General features: G+C 49.2%; 1 protein-coding gene across 1 annotated transcript in view; it reads left to right on the top strand.

The window, feature by feature from the left end:
- Positions 1-25102, top strand: part of GALNT17 (polypeptide N-acetylgalactosaminyltransferase 17) — a 447043-nt gene that overhangs the window by 382893 nt on the left and 39048 nt on the right. The window lies entirely within an intron of this gene.

Raw genomic sequence — 25102 nt, 5'->3', positions numbered from 1 at the left:
CTAATGAGGGTACATTTGTAGGTGATAAACATTTTAAAGTTCAAAGAAACCCATAGAAGATGATTTACTTTAGAGTTGTTTGTAGATGGCAATGAGGGTTTTCTGTTGTTGATTTGTTTTTTTTCCCCTGACATTAAACAGCCCATTTATTAGAGGACAAATAGGAATTGACCTTTAGCTAGACAGGGAGGAAACAGAGCCATCACATTAAGGAAATCAAATGCAAAAGTACCAAAGGGTTACAGCGTTAGCCAGCCCTGGGAAGCAGTGTTATTCTGCAGGTGCATCAGCCGAATCAGAGTCCGTCTTCTCATGAGCAGTTGTTGCTTTCTGGGAGGACCGGCGAGACACAGAGCTGAGAGAGGCATTCCAGGTCATTGCCTTCAGTCTCCTCCACTGGTTGAATGGTTATGTCTGGGTATTTTTAGTTACCCCCTCTATCTTGTTTGGCTCCAGGACACATAATTTCAAAAAAATCAAGTATAAAAAACTCATAGCATTGAGAGTCAAGAACCCCAGTTTATTCCAGGTCTAGCTCACTAACTATAAGAGCTAGAACAAGTCTTTGAACCTCTCTGGGCATTCGTTGGGAGTTGCAATTTTATTTTAGTTCTAATAGTCCAGGATTTTACGATAAAACCCTTTAACCTCATCCCCCACAAAGTTAGTGTTTCAAAACCAACAACAAAAAAAAAATCCCTTAATTCCCAGTTTTTTTCTGTGAACATATTAAGTTAAGCCAACCCCAATTTGTCTTCTGGCGATGATGGCTCTTGGGGTCATTTCCACCCTCATCCAGTTTTCCTTAAGGGAGAAATGGATGACTGTTTCCTTTGAAGACAGCCTGTTTCAAGACCATTGTGACTGGAGAGAATCTTCTAACACGGGTGGGGTAGCTTCTGGTGGGGAGGAACATTGCCTGGAAGGGACGGTGCCTGGAGGGGAAGGGCAGGGGATGATGATGCAAGAGTGAGAGCAGAGAGCACAGGTGCTAATCTCATTGCCAGTGCTCTGTGTAGCTGAACAGACTCTTCGTCGTATTTAATTTCAGATGCAGTTGTTCACTTGGGACCTTATCCAGACCAGCTCCCAGACCGCTAACCTGCTCTGTCCCCTTGTTGCAGCCTCTGTCCCTTTATTACTCTCCCAGCCCTCCATCCACTGGCCAGCCCCCAAGTCACCTGGGTGGTCGGCCCCAGGTGTGGCTTTTCCAGCCTGTGTGTGGCGTAGGTTAAATCACCCTGGCTCTCTTCTCCGTCTGCTCTTTCGAAGCAAAGTACCTTCTGATTCCCTTACTCTGCATCAACTCCTTTTCTCTCCAAAAGCCTCTGAATGGATGAGGCATGGCCTCCACTTGGCTTGACAGGAAGGCAACAGAGTATCTGCTGATGATTCCAGGTGCAGGAGGGCTAGCCCTCATCTCTCCCACCTCTAAAGAAAGCAGGTGCAGCATAAGGCCGCAGGAAGAAACCTATGTTGCAGTTCTAAGCAGTGCTTGGGAGGGCAAGACCGTGCTTCTGTCAAATGGAGTGAGTGTCTGTCCAGCTGACCTCACAGGTGGGTGGGACAGGAGGCCTTGGCACACCTACTGGGGCGCCATGTAAATATTTTAATACAGTTTTTAAAGCTTATGCTCCACTTACAGTTATTACAGAATATTGGCTCTGTTCCCCATGTTGTACGGTACATCCTTGTAGCCTAACTCACACCCAATAGTTTGTACCTCCCATTCCCTCCCCCTTATAATGCCCTCCCCGCCCCCGGCCCACTGGTAACCACTAGTTTGCTTCCTGTATCTGTGATTCTGCTTCTTTTTTGTTACATTCACTAGTTGTTTTTTTTTTTTAGATTCCACATATAAGTGATATCATACAGTATTTGTCTTTCTCTGTCTGACTTATTTCACTTATTTCACATAATGCCCTCCGTGTCCATCCACGTCGCTGAACGTGCCAAAATTTCATTCTTTTTTATGGCTGAGTAGTATTCCATTGTATATACGTACCACATCGTTTTTATCCGTTCATCTCTTGATGAACACTGCACCATGTGCCTGGCAGGTGGCCTCCAAACTCTGTCTAAACCAGACTAAGGCTTTTAATAGAATCTGGACTTGTTCTTGGAGCCTGAGGTGGGCAGTTACCTTGGTGCCTCAAGGTAAGCTTGAAGTCAACTAGATCCAAGATTCCTTGCTCTTCCCAAGCACCGTTTCTCATCATAGAAACTGGCCGGTCTCCTCCCATTCTAGGTGTGGTTTCGTCTCCCCCTCTTTTATTTCCAGGCCCACCTGGAAATAAAAGGTGGGCCCTGCATACCACGGCCCTTTCCCTCCAGTGTTCCTCCATCTGTCAACCGGGAAAACACCAGCTCTCCAGCCACTCCTGCCCAGGGACAGGGAGCCTGAGGTGAGGCACTTGTCACGCTCTTTATCGTTCATCTTATGAATGAGATTCCAAAGAAAGGAGTGAAGTAAAGTTTCCTCCCTTCTTCTTTATCCCTAAGATTAGTTGGAAGTGTGAAATGACATCCCCTTCACTTTGCTTGTGGTGTTATATTTGGAGAAATGTGAACCTTTCTGCTTTCTTCTTTGATCAATACATCGCTCATTGTTCACCATGTCTGAAAGTTTTTTGAGATCATTCTTTTCACCCAGAGAGTAATTTTGAAATAAGGTGGAGAGAATAGGGAAATGCACCAAATCTTTATGGCAGAAAAGGAATAATTGTCCGAAGCATAAAGCCTTCTCTGTGTCAAGTTTCTGCTGACCTCTTCAGCTATTCTGGCTGTCGTTCTTTGCTGGCCCCAGCGAGCATTTTTCTTCCCCTTTGGATAAATATCAGCTTCATTCTGATTCTCAATTTCCATAGGCTTGCAAATTCAGATCACACTGAAGGCCAGATTACTGCCTTGAGGACAATGGCCTCGGTCTGATTGCTAATCGGGCATTTAGTGTATCACTCAAAAGACAGGATTGGGGTCTGAGATTTTACGGGGTTGCATTTTTGAAAAACTCAGTTAATTGTAGGCTTAAGTCATGTATTCGAATGCAGATATGAGAGATACCACAATCACACATTTTAATTAGATCCTTAGGTAAAGAGAATTTGAGCCGGGTATAAATTCAGTGTGAACGACTTCAGTGAGAAGACACTTGCTTTTTAAATGCCTGGCTTTCTTTTTTTCTCCCTTGCCTTACATCTGTGCTCTCATGGCACCCAGAACATCTTTTTCTTCTCAGTGTGCTTGAAATACTTGTAATTGCCTCATCAGTTCCCTTATCTGTTAGATTGCAAGCTCCCTAAGAAGAGGGTCTGTGTCTATTTTATTCATCAGTGTATCCTCTGAGCAACCACATATGGTGCCTGGCATGTCATTGGCCTTTAAGAAATATTTATAGTAGGGGTGGATGGATGGATGGACGGATGGACGGATGGATGGGTGGGTGGACGGACGGACGGACGTGTGGGTGGATGGATGGATGGTTGGATGGATGGATGGATGGACGGATGGATGGATAGATGGATGGACGGGCGGACGGACGGACGGATGGGTGGGTGGTTGGATGGACAGATGGACGGATGGATGGAAGGACAGATCAACAAATGCATGGATGGGTGGACAGATGGACAATGGATAAAAATATTTATTTTCCTATCTTCTATGTTTGGAAACCATGATAAGATCATAGCATCCTAGGGTAGAATTACAACCTTCATTTTGTTTTAAAGGTTCCCCTTGGCTTTTCTTCCACACTGGCCACATGGTGTGTCTCTAGGAAAGGGCTCTTGTCCTCTTTCTTTATTCAAGCTCAGTAAAATATCTTTCCTTTGATCATGATCTCTGGGGCTTAATTTTTCCATCTGTAAACTCCCCCCACAAAAAGAAAATGTCCTTCCTAGTAGATGCTTGGGGACCTGCTTGTTTTTCATCTCCTTAGAGATGAAGAACCAGTTACTAGACCCCAAGTTAGTCTGCCCAGCTCCTTTGCTGCAGGGATTTCTGACACGTGGTACTTTGGAGTGATGGCTTCAGAACATACCATACAGGGAAGGGGACTCAGCACAGAATGTACATAAATGGAGTCCCTGGTGGCCCTGCTCTCGGGCAGGCAGAAAGCCTGTTGTGCCGGCTAACATTATGAGGTCGCTCCATTGTATCCATCAAACTGTGTTAGGCATTCTTTTTCTGGGGCTTTCAGAGCATAAAATGATGGTCTCACAGTATATATTGGAACAGAAAATGAGAGCATACTTTCCCAAGTGGTAGAAGCATGAGTTCAAACGCTGGCCACAGAGGTTGTTAAGATTTACTGAGAGTGGCTTGAACCCTGGGTCTTCAGAAGTCCCTAGGATGAGCGGCCTTTGCCCGCCAGCCCTCTGTGGGCCCACTCTCACTAACGCCTTTGTGTCTCTTAGCTTCTGCTGGCTTTATTCTTGGATGCATCCACTTGCCCTGACTCCCGCCTTGCCCCACTACAATTGGAAGCTTCTCTCCAGGTCATTTCAGGATCTGACACTTTCTGGACGTGGCATCTCTCAGGAGCTGACCTGACTCCGTCTGGTTTAGGCTTTATCACTCCTGTTCATAGGCTGAGAGACTGCCCTTCGGATCTGGTTTGAGCCAGGAGGTGGTAGAAAGACTGGGGTGATTTCAAACTCTTCAGAAAATCCTCCATAAATGTGGACTCTCCCAGCCAAGTCCTAAGATGCTATAGCAGTGGGGAGTGGGCAGTGGCTCTCTGGTGATGGTTGGAATGCCTCTTATAAACCCCGGGTGGGACTTTGAGAGTTTCATAAGGAAGTGAGTCAGGGGTCTTCACACCCAGACTTTCCTCACTGGCCCGTCTCCTCATAACTCCCTCTCTCTACCCCCTCCTTACCGTCTGCTCCTGTCTGCATTTTATTCCTCTTCAATGCCAGATTCTCTCCTCTGCATGAGTGCAATGTTTGACCTGCAGCACGAGTCATCTGCCCCTTCCCATCTTCCTGGATCTGGATGTCATCCTTCCTTTCAGTCTCTGAGCTCCTCCCCTCCCTGAGAATAGATATCTCATCGTGTTCTGTCTGTACGGCATACCCATAAAGAGCATGGACTTTAGCACCAGGCTTCCTGAATGCAAACCCTTCCTCTGAAGTTTACTAGCTGTGTGGCCTTGGGCAAGTTACTTAACCTCTCTGTGCCTTCTAGTCCTCATCAGCAAAACGAGGATGACAATAGCATCTAGTTTCCAGGGTTGTGAGGATTAAATAAATATATACACACAAATGACTAAAACAGCACCTGGCACAAAGGAAACCCTTAGTCGGTGTAAGCTCTATCACTGTTATCAGCAATAGTACCTCCTGGCATGGAAGTTCTCAGGAAATGTGCACTCGGTGAGCCTCTGTGTGTGCAAGTCTGCACACACAGAAGCATGCAGGCTTCCTCCTTGCCTCTCAACCTCATTTCCACCCTCCTCCCTTCTTCCATCACCAGGTGATGGTAAGAGGAAAGACCAAAACTCAGGTTGCTGAAAGACCCAAAAGTTGAATCTATAATGAACCGCGTCCCGAAAACCCACATCAGAACGAGAGCTCAAATGTCTCCTGAGATGTCAAGGGAGCTGGCAGGAGAGGGCCTGTCACAGATGGAGGGAGGTCACGGCCACCCAGGGCATTTCCCGATGGCTTCATGGTGTTGGCCGCTGCCCCATCTGTGCTTATGAGCTGTCTGGGGCAGCAGAGAGGTCTGATTTCCCACGCACGGGGCCCATCAGAGACTAATGAAGAGAGCCCTGGGAGGTCAGGGAACTTCCAGCCGCCACCGTCCCCGAGTCTCCTCCTAGCGGGCAGAGAAGCAGCTCCCACCGTGGGCACAGAGGGCAGTGCGGGGGAGGGAAGAGTCTGATGGGTGCCCGAGAAGGTTACTGGACCCGTGAGCTGGGGTGTTACAGGCCGTCCCTTCTCTTTTCTGAGTGTATGAAATGAACGCGTTCAGCAACCACCAAAGCTCTGACAGTCTGTGTTTCTCTGAGACTTAAACTTGAGAGGCCAGATGCCTTTTCCATACGTTGTGGGCTAAATTGTGTACACCCCACAAGACTCATATGTTGAAGCCCTAACCCCCCAAACCTCAGAATCTGACTATATTTGGAGACAGTGTCTTTAAAGAAGTGATTGGGTTAAAATGAGGTCATTAAGATGGGCCCTAATCGAGTATGACATGGTGCCTTGTAAGAAGAGAAGATCAGGACACAGACACAGAGAGGGCAGACCACGTGAGGACACAGGGAGAAGACAGCCATCTATAAGCTAAGGAGAGGGGCCTCAGGAGAAACCCACCCTGCTGACCCCTTGATCTCGGACTTCCAGCCTCCAGCACTGAGACAAACTTCTGTTGTTTCCACCACCCCATCTGCAGTACTTTGTTACGGCAGCCCAAGCAGACTAATGTAGCATCCGTTATGTTCTCTGAGCCTGCATCCAACAGTTCAACAGATCATTGTTTTGAACTGAGACTTATTTCTTTGTCCTCTAAATAATTCCTCCAGGAGAGGATGAATGACCACGGTTTAAGGACATAAGCTAAAGATTCTTCTGAAAAAAATACACCATCTGGGCATCTGAGAGAGAGCTCAGGGGATCTGGGCACTAAATGCAGCTCTGATGCCCCTGTACTTTGGCTCGTCTCCCAAGAGGAGAGAGTGAGAAACTATAGGCATCTTCAAGGTAGAACGAATCCACCTCTGGTTAGAAAGAAATGAGGAAATGAATTTGAGTCTCCAGTGTATGCCAAGTCTTGTGCTGAGCCTTGGGAAGAGAGAATGACCACAGCCAAGGTCATGGTTGTTTCAGGAGCCCCATTGCTCCTCGTAATGAGCAGGATTCAAAGCTGGGTGATGGGGCCCCAATGCACAGGTGCTGGTCCCCCAGGAACCTCTGCGTCAGCCCAGACGAAGAAGCAGTTCTGCTTTTTACTGATTGACTTCCAATGACCCGTGGCTTTGGGGCAAAGGAACATGAATTCATAAAACCTCAGGCTCAGTTTTTTTTTTTTCCAAAGTGTATTCTTTGGAATGCTGGTTCCACGGGTTGTCATGGGTCTCCTACCAAAAGTAAGGGAGTGTATGTAATTTAAAGTAATGGAGTTGGAAGCTTCTGACTTAAACAGAGGTAAGCGGGCTTCAGTGCCCAGTGGACGTGGCTCCTAGCTCTTTACGATGATGCCGAGGTCACGGCAGGTGTGTGGGAGGAAGGCATTTCCCAGATTAGTGTTTTCTGCGGAGCAACTGCTGCACTGGTTACCCACAGTCTAGAAGGAGCCTCTCCAGATGGCCTGCGAGGCTCCCCATAGCTGTCCGGAGATGTCCAGATGATAAGCAGTGAGTGGTCACAGGGCAGATGACCAGGAGAGCCAGAACACTGCGAGTGACCGATGGGCACGGCCGTGGCCGCCTCCTCCTCATCTTTCAGAGATTCACAAGACCCAACGGGTAGATTCTAGGTAAGGGAACCCACCAACATCCAGAATTGTAATCAGCATAACGCCTTAACTGTAATGTACAAGGGAAATACAAGAAAGGGAATTTACAAGAATATGTATATTGCTATGCTCAGCACACTGCTAGCTGACAAGAGCACCCGCACAGATTTCCAGATCCCTCCTGGGGGCAGCGCCCGCCTACCCAGCACCCCAGCAGTGCTTGTCAAACTATCTGTGCCATGCATTCTGATCAAGAGTGATATGGTCCCCAACGGGATGAAAATTGGCTCTTGGAGGGGGATGCAAAAACGTATTATTCTTTTTAGGTGTAAACCACAAGCATACATACAGCACACAAACAGATATACAGACTATCTCTGGTGTTACAATTTCATGGGGGGAGCCGAGCAGGTGGCTGGGGGTGGGGAAAATCTAAAGGTGCTCCACAAGGGGGCAGTAGTGGAGAAAAGGTTGAGAAATACTGATGTCTAGTAAAAGACCAGGTCTTTTCTTATTTCCAATCTCTCAAGAACTGCTAAAATGCAATAAAAATGAATTACTAGAAAAATAAAATAGAGGAAAAAAAGAAACAAACACAAACCCTTAATTTTTATTACTGGATTCAACTGATATACAGTTGCTCAGAATTGCTATAAATGCTTTTAAAGCTGACTCACAATTTTCTTCGGAGTCTTTTTCTGCAGACCGTTGGTGGACAGGCTGTGGCCACACTTTGGGAAGCCCTGGTCTGGGGCTGCTGGGATGGGAGGGGACAAGCAGGGGTGTTCAGGACAGGCTTTGAGGAGGGCACCCCTGAGGGGGTCTTAGAAGCACCAGTGGGAGTTAGGGAAGGAGGAAGCGTGTTTCAGCAGAAGATGCAGTCTGGGCAGAGCCCTCAAGGGAAGCGCGTGGCACCTGTGAGGATGTCGTGGCGAGGGGGCAGGTACAAGGTAGGCCTCTGGCAGAGGGTGGGGGCCAGAGGGGGAGCGCAGGCCTAGCAGAGGGCAGAGCACATGGCTTCGGGCAGGAGCTGGACCCACGGCCCTGCGGGCTGCACTCGCATCCTGTTCTACCACGTGCCCCTTCATGTTTTGGGGTCAGTGGCCACTTGGAGATTCTGAGGGCACCAACAGACCCCTTCCCGGAAGACTGAACGAACTCAAGACATCGTATGAACAATCTGTGGGTTGGGCGGGTTTCGAAGTCCCGTAAGCTGCAACCTAAGTCTCCAGACTCAGAGCCAGTGTAGAGAGCTGAGCCGATCCCTCTGAACTGTTCTCTTGAGCTCATTCATTCAGGCTGCCGCGTTTATGTATCCCGACTGTGTGCTGACTCCCGTTCTAACTGGTCTGCCTGGTACACACGGGACAGCCACCACCCAGAGGTTAGCCTGGGTTCCAGGGAGCTGGGGGCAAAGCCACACCCTTCCCTTGGCCGAGCTCCCGTGACGGAGGAGTGGAGGGTAAACCCAAGACATCTTGGGGGACAAGGGACTTGGTGTCCTCCTAACGGGCTGACAATCCCCCTCCCCCCCGTATAGTCTGGTCCTCCCTTCCCCAACCTCTCTGTGTCAGACCAGCTCTGCATTTTAATCCCTTTCATGCACTTATTTTTGTGAACTTGCACTGGCTGGCGACGAGGCCACTCAGGACCAGAATGCCGCTGGGGTTTGTGAGGATTGGAGCATACTTAGTGGGCAATTTCATCAGTGATTGTACAGAATGTAAAAATGAACCAGCAAGTGGAAGCGTATCCAGGGAGGCAGCTGGGATAATTGGCCCTCACAAACACACAAGAAGTGCTCTTCTAAAAATACCAGGGCAACACTGAAAAGGCAGGCCTGGGACTCAACTCAGCAAGAGTTGAAAATGGCAAAGACAAAATGTTTGGATCTTCCAGTGCAATCCAGCAATCATGGAGCTTGGCACTGAGGACTCGAGAGAGGTGCCATTTTAGTTGTAAAGAAACAGCAAATCTGACAGAGACTCCACTGTTGGATTCAAACCCAAGAATACTGTGTGTTGATGATAAGAATATAAACTCAGATGCAGGTTCTTCAATTCATTTATTCATGCAACAGGTATCCACTGGACACTTACTGTGTGCCAGGCCCTGTTCTGGCACTGGCATGCAACAGTCAACAGAACGGACATATTCCCTGCCCTGATGGAGTAGCCAATACCTATTATGTATGGAGCAAGGGGACAGAGGTTGGGGTTTGGGGGAGAGATTGTTTTGAATAGTGTAGACAAGGAATATTTTTAGGATAGGGAAGTATTGAAGTAGTAGACCCGGATGATGTAAAGGGACAAGGGATGTGGATTTCTGAGGGAAAACGGTCCCTTGCAGAAGGCACAGCGCGTGCAAAGGCCCTGTGGCGAGTACAGGCTGCGCCCCGTTGAGGAACAGCGGGAGGTCCATGTGGCTGGAGGTGCAAGAGCAGGGGCGGAGCGAGAGGAGATGACGGGCAGACGAGGAGTGACCCTCAGCCATCGTCTGGATTGTGGCGTGTACTCTCGGTACGGTGCGGCCACAGGAGGGTGTTGAGCAGCAGATTGACGACTTTGACTCATGTTCTGAAAGGATCCCTCATTGCTATACGGAGATTCTACCGGGAAAAGAGCAGTAACAAGGGTCCAGCGTGGCAGTTTAAGGTGGTAATGATCCAGGTAAGAGCAGCAGGTGTCTTCAACTCAGGTGGGCAAGTGGAGGCGCTTGAAGCTGATGGCAAACTTTGAGGAAGAACAAAATCAGCCAGCAACCCATCTAAGACTTTGAGGGCCTGAAGCAACCCTCCGGCACCCTCTGCGGGGGCCCAGAAGCCACATCACACGGGGATCCTTTAAAGGATCCGGAGATGTTTAAACTAAAGAGAGAAAGAAAAAGAGATGCCCTTACAAGGAGGACCGTTAGGACTCTAGATAGGGAAGGGCCTGTGTCCCGCCAAGCTCTCCCACCATGAACAGGCAGCTTCGGTGATGCTGAGCCCTCGTCACGTCCCGTGGGACCCCCCGTCAGGATGCTGTGGGCACTGGGGGCCCCGCCCCACTTCAGAGTCGCCTTTGCATTTCTTCATCCCTCTGATATGTATGGGGTTCTCTTGCCAGCTGCTGGGGCTTGAATATTGAACAAGATCCGGTCCCACCTCTTAGAGAGGGGAGACGATGTTGGGTGCTCCAAGGGGATGGGAGTGTTCCTAGAGGGGCTCTCGTCAGGCTTAGGGGCAAGAGAGTGGTAACTGAGACCAAGCTTGGAAGCACAAACAGCCTTAGCCACGGAATGGATCTGTGCGTCTGTGTGCTTTGGGGACAAGGGGCGAGGGGAGAACTGGGCACCTTCCTGGACATGGAGAATAAGACCGGAGCGTGACGGGTAAGGAGGAGCAGTGGGCCGATGCAGAGGGTGCCCCGATCTTATACATGGACTCATACTCTGGATCCGGGCTCAGAGGGAGGCGTGTGAGGTGAGCCGTGCACCTGTAGGGTGGGAGCCTGTCTTTACTGACAATTTTGACATTTTGCTCGTTATGGATTTGTTGCATTATTTTTGATTTCTAAAATATTGCATCAGAATATTATTTATCTCCATTCCTGAGTTTTTAGGGTGCCCCTTACATGTTATGTGCAGACATTGCCTCGTTTGCCTCACCCCAGGCTCAGCCTTGCTCTAGACTGGGGAGGTTTCCCAGGGTGGGGCATTTGGGGGCAACGTGGGAAGTTTGCGTCATAAAAGTAGCGGAAGGGGCCTTAAGATCAGAGCCCATCTACCCGGACACTTCACGTAGGGGAAGACTGGGGCTAACAGCATCCTGGGGGCCAGCAGAACCCTGCAGTCAGCTGATGCATTCAGGGAGGGCTCCCCCTGGGATGCGTCTGAATCAGGAGCAAAGTTCTTCTGCGGAGAAGGGAGTGTAAGAGTGCGAGAGGGGTAAGTGGCCGAGGAAGTGAACACAGCTGTCGGAACATGCCACCTCGTTATTTATTTATTTAGGGGGACTGCTGTTCTCACTGCTCATCTTCATATCGCATGCCTCATTGCCCTCTGAAGGCCCTGAGAGGTCTCTCGTAGCATTTATTTGGTCGAATTTGTTCCTGAAGTCCTGTTTCTGGGTTCTCATTACTCGCTCTCCTGCAAGGACCAGAGAGGAAGGGAATTGTAGGAGAGGCAGGCCAGCGGGTGGCAAATCCAGGCCATCATCACTGGCAATTAGCAGGTAAGGACCGAAGGAAAAAAACGCCCATTTTTACTTTCCATTTGAAACAAGCGTCCAGCTACATCAGGAATCGTGAGGGCAGCGTGGCAGCCCTGGGCGAGGCAGAGACAAAGGAGGGAGACTGGTGCCTGTGCTTAGAGATGGGGCCGGAGCACAGGGAGGCCTCCCCCTCCCTGCCGGGGTCCGAGACTGCGAGGCCTCCTCGCGGGGTCCCCAGAGGCCTGGAGAGAGGACAGGGTCTCTGGGAGGGGCGACGTCTTGGGTCCTGGGTGAGGAGGCATTGGCCAGGTGGCTGTTTGGGCAGGTGGGGCTTCCCTGAGAGCCCCCGCACTGGCCCCTGCATTTTCCGCCTCTCCCCTTTCAGACCTCTGGCCTGGGCTGGTCCATCCCTTGGCTACTCTTTCAGCATCGACACCTCCTCACATTTGGTGGGCCGGGATTGTTCGCACATGTCTTTGCTCCTGATGGGAGGCGCTCAGCCTCTTCACGCTTTCTCTGCAGGACTGTCCCGGGCCCAGGTCACCCAGGATCTGGCCGAGGTGGCCAGATACATTGTCCTCAGTGCCCCGGCGCTCAGTTCTTGTTTACAAACAAGCAGCTTTGTTTCACTAAGTTCTGTTTTCTCCCTCAAAAGCTAGTTCCGACAAGGTCTATTTTCTGCCCTGTGTTTCCACACACACCCAACTGCCATCCCAGGGGTCGGGGGCTGGTGAGGTGCAGGCCTGCTCTCTGCCCTGAGGTTGGAGCTCCTGGGGTCTGAAGCCTCACAGGCCAGCTTGGCTCTTTTGGGTGCCCAAATGGGGTCACTTGCTGTAAGAGGGACCAAACCAGGGCAGGCCTGGAGGAAAGCCACTGATGGAGACCTCTGTTCTCAGAAGCCCCCTCAGGACACCAGGGCTAGAGGGGCAGGTGACCCCAGGCCCCCGAGGCCTGGCAAGGACCAAGCACTACACGTCCACCCCAGCTTTAAGGGCAGAGGAGCTGGAAGGCAAATCAGAGGGCGTTATTTGCTTACACTGAGGTCTGGATACCAGGGAACTTAAAAGCTGTACTAGCCACAAACGAAATGCATTCGAAAAGAGGGTTGAGAAATTTGGGGGATAGGAGGACAACAGATAATTATCGGAAAAACACGGGTTATTTTTCCTGCATCATGGGGGGCAATGATGACACGCGAACCCAAAGTGACAGTCCTTATCCTGCCACTCGTTCGCTATGCAGCAAAAGTTATTTACCTTCTCGCAGCTTCAGTTTTTCATTTGTAAAATGAAAGGTAATTTGGTAGAATAATCGTAAGAATTAAATGAATAAGCTATAAGGTGCCTAGTCCGAGGCCTTGCGCGTCAGAGATGTAATTATTCTTTTTCAGACTGTCATGGTCATGGTAATAAAGGATGTTGCATTGTCGCTTGTCTGGCCTCATGGATCGTAGGACTGACTCAGGGAACCACTTTCCTGTTCAGAGACCAGACTCCCTGAGAATCCTGGCTCCACGCGTTAATATTCTGGTTATTCAGTAAATGTCTGCGATGTCAGAGACATCCCTCTGTGCTGGGCTTCGGACGACAGTAAATGTCTGCGATGTCAGAGACACCCCTCTGTGCTGGGCTTCGGACGAGGAATCAGAGGCGGGGCACCTGGGTGACCTGACAACATGATGGGAACGTACACAAGGAAACAGCAGGCAGAATGGAAATGCTACGGCTGGAGAAGTAAACGAGGCGTCTGTGGGGCATGCAGCTCCGAGGGAGGGCTAGGGAAGCTTCTAGAGAAGGCGACATTGAGATGAGACCCGAGGATGGAGGGCGGGGAGAGATGGAGGGTGGAGGAGGAGTCTCGTTATCAGGCAGAATTGGGCCAAGAGGATTTTTCTGGGGGGAACAGAGAGCCTTTCACTGTGGCTGGAGCATCGGTGGGGGAGACAGGAGCAGATCAGCAGAGACCCCGTCTTCCAGGCTTTGTGGGTAGATTTTAGACCATCTCCTGAGGTCATGTGAAGCCCCTGAAGATGGAAGATGGACAGAGCTGAGGTGCGATCGGCACTCTGGAAAGCTCAGCCTGACGGGGTTGTGGAGAAATGCAGACCCTTTGTCCAGTCCAAGGTGGTAGCTTTGCCAAGAGAGTGCAGAGGAGGGCAGGGCGCAGGGGCGCAACGAGAGGTGCAAGAGAGAATTCCAAGGGACAGAGGAGGGACTGTAAGACGAGCTGGAAAGGAAGAGCTAGGCAGAGCCCAAGTAGGAGGGGCAGGATATGCCAGTAGCAGGGTGCGGAGCACCCCCCGCCGCCCCGTTCAGCTACTACCTCCCTGGGTGATTCGTGCTTCGGCCTTAATTGATAAAGGTGATTGAGTGATGACACAGAGAGGTCAATGCCACTGAAAGACAAGTTTACTGTTGCTGACGCTTCTCCTTAGAAATGAGTGACATGCCACAAAGTCAGGAGGCAAAAGGAGTGAGGGGAACGCCCGGCCAAAGCCCTTATTGACGTTTCTGCCGGATTGGTGGGGCAGGGTAAACAGTTTAGGGTTGGCTGCTTTGAATAATTCTGCCACACTTGGGGCATAGGGGCTGTCCCAAGGCGTCTGGTGCCTGGCCCTGGGTGCTTTAGGGCAGGAGGAGTCTTGGCTTGGTATGTGAGTTAGGTAAGGAGAGGGCTCAGAGTATGAGCCCTGGATGGCAGGGGAGATGTAGACAATGTGGTTTAGCCCTGTGTGTGGTTCGGCCTTGTGATTAATGGACGCCACATAGACAAACATAGAGTCTAAGAAAATGCGGTTAGGACGCTGGGTGTCTTTGGGCAATTTGCTTAAACTCTCTTTGCCTCAATTTCTTTGTTTCTAAAATGGGGAACAGTAACAGCACTTACCTCATAATGTTATTATGTGCTTGAGTTAGTAATGAGTTAGTAAACGTGAAGTGCTTAAAATACAGTGAAGTGTTAGCTCTCATTCTTTTGTTGTTAATTTTACCATCACGGGCATCACATGGCCTGAGCCCCCCCCCCCCCACTTCTGAAAAGCTTCAGTGGTAGTAAGTGAATGAGAGAAACGGAAGAAACGAAAAGGGGCCTGGAGTCAGAGCGGCTCGTTGCGCATTGGCCAGTGCAGAACTGTGGGAACAGGGCATTGCTGTAGAGGGTGAGGGTCACTGCACACGGGGAGGTTTGGACATTGCTCAGCACTGGCTCTGTACGCGACGCACGAAGTGGAGTCACGTACAATGTGCTCGTGCACAGCGTACATTTTAGACCGTCTGCTTCATCTGGGAAATCGTGGCACAAATATGGAGTGTTATAATAGATGAGGATAGGGGGCTGCCCCTCCCTTGGATGGTTAGAAAAGTGCTTCCTCGGAGGGGTCTCTGGCCTTGAAAAGTGGGTGGAATTTAGCTGGGCAGAGAGGCCAGGAGAGGGAGGTCCTGATGTGGACACAGCGTGGGCACTGACTGAGTTTAGAATGGACAGGAGAGCTTGTGGTGAGTGTGCTGGGGGAGATGCAGCAGGTGAATCTGGGAGTGTAGGCTTGGGCCGGAGTAACAGACGCAAATAATGAAATGGAGTGCTTTTTTTTAATATCTATAAATTTATTTCTTTATTTCTTTTTGGCTGCGTTGGGTCTGTGTTGCTGCACGCGGGCTTTCTCTAGTTGCGGCGGGCAGGGGCTACTCTTCGTTGCGGTGCGTGGGCTTCTCATTACGGTGGCTTCTCTTGTTGCGGAGCACGGGCTCTAGGCGCGCGGGCTTCAGTAGCTGTGGCACGTGGGCTCAGTAGTTGTGGCTCGCGGGCTCTAGAGCGCAGGCTCAGTAGCTGTGGCTCGCGGGCTTAGTTGCTCCACAGCATGTGGGATCTTCCCGGACCAGGGTTCGAACCCGTGTCCCCTGCACTGGCAGGTGGATTCTTAACCACTGCGCCACGAGGGAAGTCCCTGAAACGGTCCTGTCGATATTCTGGTTTGGGTACCTGCCCTCAGTGTATAATGAGGGCTCTAAGTCTGGGATCCTGGGGACTGAGACTCAGGACGCTTTGTGAGGGAAGAACATTGCTTTGAAAGGAGTCAACAGAAAAAACGATCTGAGATTTGAGTGGCACTGGGTGATTTTATGAGACCCTTTCACGGATGAAGCTGTGTCTAAGTGGATCACACTCTTATCTCCAGGGTGCACACCTGGGAGACAGGCTCCGCTTTCTCCCCCCCAGAGGTCTGGGCTATGCCCACCAGTGTCCTGGAGGTGCTGCTGTGTGCATCCTCGCCAGGCTGGTGTTTGCATCCTACCACCAGAGGCTCTGATGCAGAAGAATTGCACAAGGAGGCCCGCGGGGACGGCTCAGCCCCCTCCAGCAGGCGAAGTGGAACGCCTTGTTACCTCTGCCACGGAGATGAATAATTGTGCGCAGCCTGGGAAACACTGAAACCCACCTACACCACAGCACACAACTGCAAGTGGCAAGCAAGAAGTGCTCTCGGCTATTAAATGCTTTGCGAGCATGCACACAATCCTATTATCCTGGGATCTAGTGCAGAGCTAAGCACAGCAGACTTTCTGGTGCCCATAAAGCATTGCTCCTAGTTGCTACGTGGAGCTCTCTGTTATTGCTTTATCCAGTTGAAACTTCAGGTAAATCTCATAAGAGGAAGATGTGCTCCCACAAGGCAAAGGAAAGGGTGGTTGATTACGGGAAGAGTCTATTCTTCTCATGAATAGATCTCTGGCACCGTTTGCTCTGAATAAGGGATAATCATTTCTCGCAATCTGGGAACCGTGTTATTTAGAAAATTAGGGTAAGTACAAAACAAAGCAAGAGTGGAGAAAAAAATAACTTTCATCTTAGAATGCCAGGATGCTGACAAAAAGATAAATCATGCAAGATTTTCCCTTGTGAGATTTGCATGAATGTTATTTCTTGTGGTTGCTATTCCACTAGCGGTAGTTAATTTCTAAATCAATCATTTAATATAGTCCCTTTTGCGTGGAAGAAAAGATCAAAATATCCATGCAGCCTTCTCGTTGCCAAAGAAAATCACATACCGCTTTGTCTTGATTTAACCTCTTGTAAAACCTATTTGGGGAGAGATGAAAAAAAAATCTCTTGAAATCCATATTCTAAATTTTTTAGATGATAGCTGACTATAGCCCCCAAACAAGGGAGTTTAGCCTGGAGTCCATGCATCTCCAAGGAGTCTGATAAAATCGAGGGGTCTGTCAACTTGGTCAGGAATGTAAAATGCATGTTTTATGTTCACTCATCTCTAACCGACATTAGCAATTATTTCAATTATGAATGGAGGCCATAGGTCCCTGTACCATTAGCCATACTGTGCTTTTGACTCCAACAGGAATCACAGACAAGCGTATATTACATCCTAGTTCTTACAGGCTTCGTGAAATACTTAGGTCTCCTCCTGTCTATAAGAGGAGTTTAAATTTATAGCAGTTATTAAATCCACACTTGATTTTGTTTAATGTCTTAAAGAAGTACATGTATCACTAGATCATGATTTGTAATGCTTGATCTGGACTTCCCTGGTGGTCCAGTGGTTAGGACTCTGTGCATCCCCTGCCTGGGGTCTGGGTTTGATGCCTGGTCAGGGAGCTGAGATCCCACCAGCCGTGCAGCAAAAAAAAAAAAAAAAAAAAAAAAAAAAACCAAACAAACAAACCTTGATGACTATATTTCAACAGAATTGGTTTCCAGAGTAATTCTACGCATATTGTTTTATTTGATGCATTTTTTTAAAATTGGGGTATAGTTGTTTTACAATGTTGTCTTAGTTTCTGCTGTACAGCAAAGTGGAGTTCCCAGTGCTATACAGCAAGTTCTCATTCGTTATCTATTTTATACATATTAGTGTATATAAGTCAATCCCAATCTCCCAATTCATCCCACCACCACCCCACCCCACTTTCCCCCCTTGCTGTCCATACGTTTGTTCTCTACATCTGTGTCTCTATTTCTGCCTTGCAAACCGGTTCATCTGTACCATTTTTCTAGATTCCACATATATGCGTTAACATACGATATTTGTTTTTGTCTTTCTGACTTACTTCACTCTGTATGACAGTCTCTAGGTCCATCCACGTCTCTACAAATGACCTAATTTTGTTCCTCTTTATGGCTGAGTAATATTCCATTGTATATATGTGCCACATCTTTATCCATTCCCCTGGCGACGGACATTTAGGTTGCTTCCATGATGTTTGATGCATTTTTATTCTGAGAAGGGATCCATAGGCTTCTCCAGACTGCACAGGTGTCCATGGCACAATATTTCAGGCTCTTTCCCTAGTTCCAAGCAAGTAGATACCCTAAGCTTGTAAAATGTGATGCTCAGGCCCTTCCCAAGATCCACTAAATCAGCACCTCAGGGACTGGGACCTAGGTGTGTGTGTTCTTCACAAGCTCCCCAGGTGATGAGGACGCAGTTAGCTCAAGTCGGAGGTCTGTTATTTGGAAACCTCTGACTTAGATCATCTGTATCCCAATAACCCAGCCCTCGGAATTTGGAGGTGACTCTGCTGAGAGGCTGGAGCATAGAGAGACTAGGTCTTCTCACACTTCTGGAAGTGTGTAAGGTGGGAAAGAGTACGGGGCTTAAACAGACCCCAGTTTACTTTGGGGCCTTAATAAAGGTGTGTCTGGGGCATGCTCCTTAAAGCCCCAAGCCTCAGTTTCCTCCTTTGTAACTTGGGGAATGACCCGCCTCACAGGTTTGTTGTGAGAATGAAATAAAATCATGAATATCAAGTACTTTGCAGAGTGGCTGAGTAGGTCTTAGGTACCATTGTTGTTAAAGATAGTGATGTCCTTGCTTGTGAGCTCGGAGCTATTCTCTGGCTGGTATGGGAAGCAATGGTTATAGAAAGGCAGTAAGACCTGGCTTCCAAAGCTCGGTAGGGTGTTTCTCCTAGAGGTTACAGTGCAGCTGTGTTCAGCTGTGTTAGAGGATCTGCTCCCAATGTTTCCAATATCAACTATCCCAGGTGGGCTGACATGTCACCAGGGGTACGGGGCTGTCTGCTGATGCCTTTTCTATGATCCTGAGAGGGCAGCATCCCTCCTGACCACCCCACTTCTTCACATGGAAGGTAACATCTCATTTTGTGGAGGAAGCTCCTTCCTGTCTGCGGGCCAGAAACCGCTTTCCCTCCATACGCGAAGCACTTTAACCAAATCTCCTGTTTCTAAGAGGGGACTTGAAATGTTTTCCCAAAGCGGGCCTCTAAGCTAATAACAAAAGGTGCTACAATTTCATAGGCAGCTAACTACTTCAAGATGAATCTTCTGAAGGAAAGTTTTCCTTTACAGAACCTCCTCTGGATTCTCTACCCCCTTCTATTGGCCCTGTTCTCTCCGGGTTCCTCCAGGGCAGTGCCCTGTGATGAAATCCAGGGAAAATGTAGGAAGGATATTGTATTAGTTTGCTAGGGCTGCCATACCAAAGCACCACAAGCCTCAGTGGCTTAAACAACAAAAATTCATTTCCTCACACTTCTGGAGGCTAGAAGTTCAAGATCAAGGTGTCAGCAGAGTTGATGTCTTCTGACACCTCTCTCCTTGGCTTATAGGTGGCCAGATTCTGTCTGTGGCCTCATATGCTCTTCTCTCTGTCTGTGCATGTCTGTGTCCTAATCTCCTCTTCTTATAGACACACCTGTCCTCTTGGATTAGGGCCCCACCCTAATGACCTCAGTTACCTTCAATTCTCTCTTTAAAGGCTCTATCTCCAAATACGGTCACATTCTGAGGTCCTGGGAGCTAGGGCTTCAACATATAAATTTGCCAGGGGGTCGGGGGCGGGGGGTGGAGGTGGGGGAATGGAGTTCAGCCCATAACAGTCATGTTTTCTTCCTGTCCCCTGAGCACTCCTCCTAAGACCCAGGGGTGGCAAGAAAAGGCAGGAGCAAAGAGCATCTGTTAAGGATGTCAGACACGAGGAACTTCAATCACAGGCCGGATTGTGTTTCGAATTCTCCAGGACAAAGGCCGTGAGGAGGCCTTTGAAGTAACCCCAAGCTGCTGGTTCTTTAAGGTTTCAAAATCCATGCCATTCTATGGCATTCTAAGAACTATCAGAAACCCAACCCCACAGACCCCAGGATTTTCACAAAAGGGAGAAAAGGGTACATTCAAGATAATACAATGTCATTCCTGTGTTTTCTCTGAGCCAGAGAGCGGGTAGACTTATTTTGGTCAGGCTGGCTTTTTTTGGACCCTGCTTTCTGTGAATGGGTAGTGAGCTCCGGCATTCGGCCTCACAGCCTCTGTAGGAGCCAGGCCCCTGGCTGCTTACAGCAGCAGAAGTCAGCAGGTAGGAGATGGCATTTTAGAATTGTTCAGAGAGACCCCAGGCCTGGAAGCTATGCTGGACACAGCGTTGAGAGCAAGAACAAAGCAGTGCCAGGGAGAACTGTTTAAAAATTTAAAAGACTATTTCCCTCTATCATCTCTGCTGCTGGCTACCATTTCAGCCATTTGCCAAACATGAAACTGACCCCATGCAGGGCAGAGGACAGACTAGGATGAGGGCACATCACTGCAGGCGTCAGTATTCAGATGCAATAGTCAGCTTCCACAGAGGGATGGATTGTTTTCTGGGAGAGAAATGGAAATAAAATTATTGGGTTGGAAGGAAGCTCCGGGAGGCCACTTGCTTCAGGTCATCAAATCCATTCAAATGCCTGGGATTCCTGTCGATGTTTAAAAATTCGACACACTTTCAAGTCAAAACAGGAGATGGGGCATCTCTGGGGCTGGCCGTTCTGGCCACGGAACAAGCAAACCTCCAAACCTCAGGGGCTTCACTGGGATTTTAGTAAAAACCAGTTGTGGATGTTCACAGTTGGCAGGTAGCCTTCCTTGTGGTCATTTGGGGACCTCGGCCCCTTCCACATGTGGCTCCTCCACCTTTAATAGGTGACTTAAGAATGAGTCTTAAGGCCACATCTCCCGTGGGGAAGCCAGACTTGTGGGTGCCCAGGAGGCTGTGGTGCCCAGGCTGCAGCCTTTGCCGTAGAGTCTGCAGGAACCGGTGCTGACGCTGGCAGAGGTTGACCCCATCTTCCCCATGCGCGGTGCCGTGTTTAGGTTTGGCTGGTCGGGGACGGTTATGGGCCCAAGGAGAGCATCACATGATCCTCTGGTCCACCTGGGCACCAAAATAGAAGCTGGAATTCAATAGAAGAGACTGAGATTTGTCACCTTCTCAGCATATGCATGTCTACTCCCATCTTGAGGATCCTTTCTTGATCAAAGCCCTAAGGTTTACACCAAAACACTTGAAGAGCTGTTGAAATCTACCGACATTGTAACTCCTCAGGCCCCGAGCCACCAGCCGCAGGCCCAGATTGACTTAGGAGGGTCACCTGATGGTTCTGAGTTTCCTTTCGTGCCCAGACGCAAGTGAACCGGGATCTGTGTTTGTCTTTCCCTTGCTTTAAACCACCCAGCGTCTCCGAGGGCACTGAGTGACATGATGGCCCGGAATTTCTGGCCTCCAGACTTGCCTACGGTGGCAGCATCCTGGCCCCTAAGGTCACCCCTGCCCAGCCCCTGCTGACCATCAGTAACGACTGGGCCATCCGCTTTGCCCCCGAGTCCCTGGACCCTGATGCTCCATCCTGTCCCTTTCCGGACTCACGGTTTATTATCAGTCCAGTTACTAGTCCAACATTAAAAAAATTAGTTGACGTTCTCAGCAGTGGATGCAAAAAGAAAAGGCTTGTATGGAATTATTGGAAGGGTTCTGAGGAGCCCCCAGCCTTGAAAGGTCTTAATGTCTTTCGAGTGGGCTGGGAGGTGGACTCGCTTTCTGTTTACATTTACCTTCCAGTTATTCTTGTCGCTCTTTTTTCTTTGCGGATCCTGGGAACCTGAGTGTGTGTTCATCCGTCAGGGAGGCCTCCCGTGCGAACCAGCTCACAGGGGAAGGAAGCTGGTGACACCCCTCATCTCGGCTGCAGGAGAAGGGAGTGGAAAGGGAATGGAAACCTTCCTGCACTGGACGATGCCTCCTCGTGGCCCCGTCACCACCAAGGCCAGTGTGTTTGGTGATGTCCTTCCTGTGTCCACCAGCCAGAGGCCCTGCTGCTGTCACTGCTCAGGACACAGCTCATTTGCTGCCACTCTCGTGGTCAGCAAACAATCGCTAACTTAGGTTTTCCCAGCGTTTACTATGAGCACCATCGTGATAACAAGTTTTACGTACATCACCTCGTCTCTTCCTCACCACATCCGTCAAATCGGGTGCTGTTATCACCTGCCCTTCGTGGTTGAGGAAACCAAAGCCCAGAGATGAGCGTATTGCAGCTGCCATGTGGCCGAGCTGGATGTGAGCCCAGCGCTTCAAAGCTAGCCCTGCCCTTTTGTGATGTCACAATCTACAGCAGTCACAATAGTAGCCTGTGGGAAGCCTGGAGCCAGCGGGCCCAGCAGTTCCCGTAGTGACTCTCAGGGTCCTCGACGTCCACTTCCTCCCGCCTGCAGAAGTGGGCCCCGCCCTCCCCTCACCAGCTCTCCCCACCACCCTTGGCTCTGTCTTGGCCTCAGATCCTGGTCTGGGGCACCCGGATTGATGGCTTGTTGTGTGGTGCTTCTCAAACTCTGTCTGGATCTGGACGTGTCCACTGATCCAGACTTTGGCGGTTCACCCGTGGGATCCAAGCTTTGGAACTTGAGTGAGGGGTTCTCACGTTTCTATCCCCAGTGACAAGGGAGAGTGGGCTCCCTCTGGCCCCCACTGGGGAAGAAAGAAGAGTGAGCTAAGCAGCCAGGTTCTCCCCAAGGCATGTCTCAGGCAGACTGTGTCCTAAGGAATGGGACGGGAGGTCCTTATTAGACGATGGCCAGTGGGTAGATGGGCTGTTTCATCTGGTGCAGCTATGGAGGGCTCCTCCGTCCTGGCCTCTCATTAGTCCTGGTCCAAAACTGCAGGCAACCCCGAAGCCACAGTCCCCTTCTGCTGATTTCTGGGAGAGCTCATTGTCAAGGTCTTTTAGTTAACCCTGACCAAGTCAGTTTCGGGGAGGGAACTCGGGCGCTAGAGAAAGCGATCCCAACCTTCGAGGGCCTTTTGAACCGTGACGGCGGGTTAGTCTTTGAAGCATGCGGCCATTCCAGTCTGCTTCCAGATCACTGTACACAATCTCAAAGCTCTGGCCCTTTGGGGTTAAAGACAGAATTGAATCGAAATTAAAGAAGATGTGGTATATTCTACGATAGAATACGACTTGGCCATAAAAAAAAGAATAAAATCATGCCATTTGCAGCAACATGGATGGACCTACAGATGATCGTACTATGTGAAATCAGAAAGAGGAAGACAAACACCGTATGATGTCACTTACATGTGGAATCTGAAATATGATACAAATGAACTTATTTACAAAACAGAAACAGACTCACAGACCTAGAAAACAACCTTATGTTTAGCAAATGGGAAAGGGGGTGGGGGAGGGACAAATTAGGAGTATGGGATTAGCAGATACAAACTACTCTATATAAAATAGATAAACAAAGACATACTCTATAGCACAGGGAATTATATTCAATATCCTGTAAAAAACCGTAATGGTAATAATACGAAAAAGAATATATACATACATATACACATATATATACCTTTTGCTGCACACCAGAAACTAACACAACATTGTAAATCAACTATACTTCAACAAAAAATAAAAATTTTAAAAACAAAAAAGAACTGAATCTAATTCACTTTCCTCTCTGGTTGAGCATAGTTCATCCACAGCGGCACCCTACCAGCTCCTCTTTAATCCTAGGCAAAATGCAGACCGAATGATAGTAGAGCATGGTTGCGTACGTGGGGAAATGAATGCAGTTTTATCACCCGCCCCCCATTCTGGCTGCTTCCACCCCAAGGTTCTAGAGCAGTCCTCGACACTTTCCTGCATTTCCAGTTTTAAACTCTGAGGAAAGAACAAAGTCTATGAATGGGATTCATGTCTCAGTTATCTTTACATCTCTGGCAACATTTAGCTCTGAGCTCTGGTCTTAGTGAACATGTATGGAGCATTGAATTGAACGACTAAGGGAAGTCAAAGGCATCAGGCTGGGTGTTGGGGATGCAAAGATGGGTAAAATGCTTGATATCTACTTAGTCGGAGCTGCTTTTTCAAGAAGGGATAGTCCAAAGGAAGGAGTCTGTAAACAGGGCAGAGATGGCAGGACAGAAACAGCAGCCAGAGCAAGCCAACGTGGGGCAGTCTAAGGATAGGGAAAGAGGTAGGCAAGGGAGGGGGAAAGACAGGGCCAAGCTGACCCAAAAGCGCATGATTAAGGCTGCTTTGAGCTATTTTTCTAACATAGAAGACCACCCCTCTCTGACCATATCATACTAGCAGGCTGGATAGTAAGGCTGGCGAAAATTTTAAATCGGTGAGCGTAAACCTGATATTATTTGTTCCCACCCCCTCCCCTTATTATTCTTTTACGTGCATAAGCAACGGCAACTAACATCAAAAGAAAAGGCAAAAAAGCCCTCCCAGCACCTTTTTCATGCTCTGTCAATCAAGCTGCTCTCAGTGTGCGTTTCTTTTCTCCTCTGAATCACGTGGCCTTTGCCAAGCTTCGTTTTAATTCCTCATCTTGCATTAAGAGAAATGACTTGCGGGGAAGCAGAATCCCACGGGAAGCGGAGAATGAAGGAGGGCTGGCTGCGCCTCAAAGAAATCCATGTGATCAACGTTTGTGTCCGTCTTTATGAAGATGTCCTTGCGGCACCTGTGAACATATAGCAGTTTTAAGAAATGGGGGGGTCGAGGAAGATGACGGAAGAGTAAGACGCGGAGATCACCTTCCTCCCCACAGAGACATCAGAAATACATCTACACGTGGAACTGCTCCTCTAGAACACCCACCAAACGCGGCAGAAGACCTCAGACCTCCCCAAAGCCGTGTGGATGAAAGGCTCTTGGCGCTCCAGCCAGGCGTCAGGGCTGTGCCTCTGAGGTGGGAGAGCCGAGTTCAGGACACTGGTCCACAAGAGACCTCCCAGCTCCACGTAATATCAAACGGCGAGAATCTCCCAGACATCTCCATCTCAACACCAAGACCCAGCTTCACTCAACAACCAGCAAGCTACAGTGCTGGACACCCTATGCCAACAACTAGCAAGACAGGAACACAGCCCCACCCATTAGCAGAGAGGCTGCCTAAAATCATAATAAGGCTACCAACATCCCCATACACACCACCAGACGTGGACCTGCCCACCAGAAAGACAAGATCCAGCCTCATCCACCAGAACACAGGCACTGGTCCCCTCCACCAGGAAGCCTACACAACCCACTGAACCAACCTTAGCCACTGGGGACAGACACCAAAAACAACGGGAACTACAAACCTGCAGCCTGAAAAAAGGAGACCCCGAACACAGTGAGATAAGCAAAATGAGAAGACAGAGAAACACAC

Source organism: Kogia breviceps, chromosome 14 (genome assembly GCF_026419965.1).
Source record: "Kogia breviceps isolate mKogBre1 chromosome 14, mKogBre1 haplotype 1, whole genome shotgun sequence".
NCBI classification, from domain to species: Eukaryota; Metazoa; Chordata; class Mammalia; order Artiodactyla; family Physeteridae; genus Kogia; species Kogia breviceps.
This window is presented reverse-complemented; position numbering and strand designations above follow the sequence as displayed.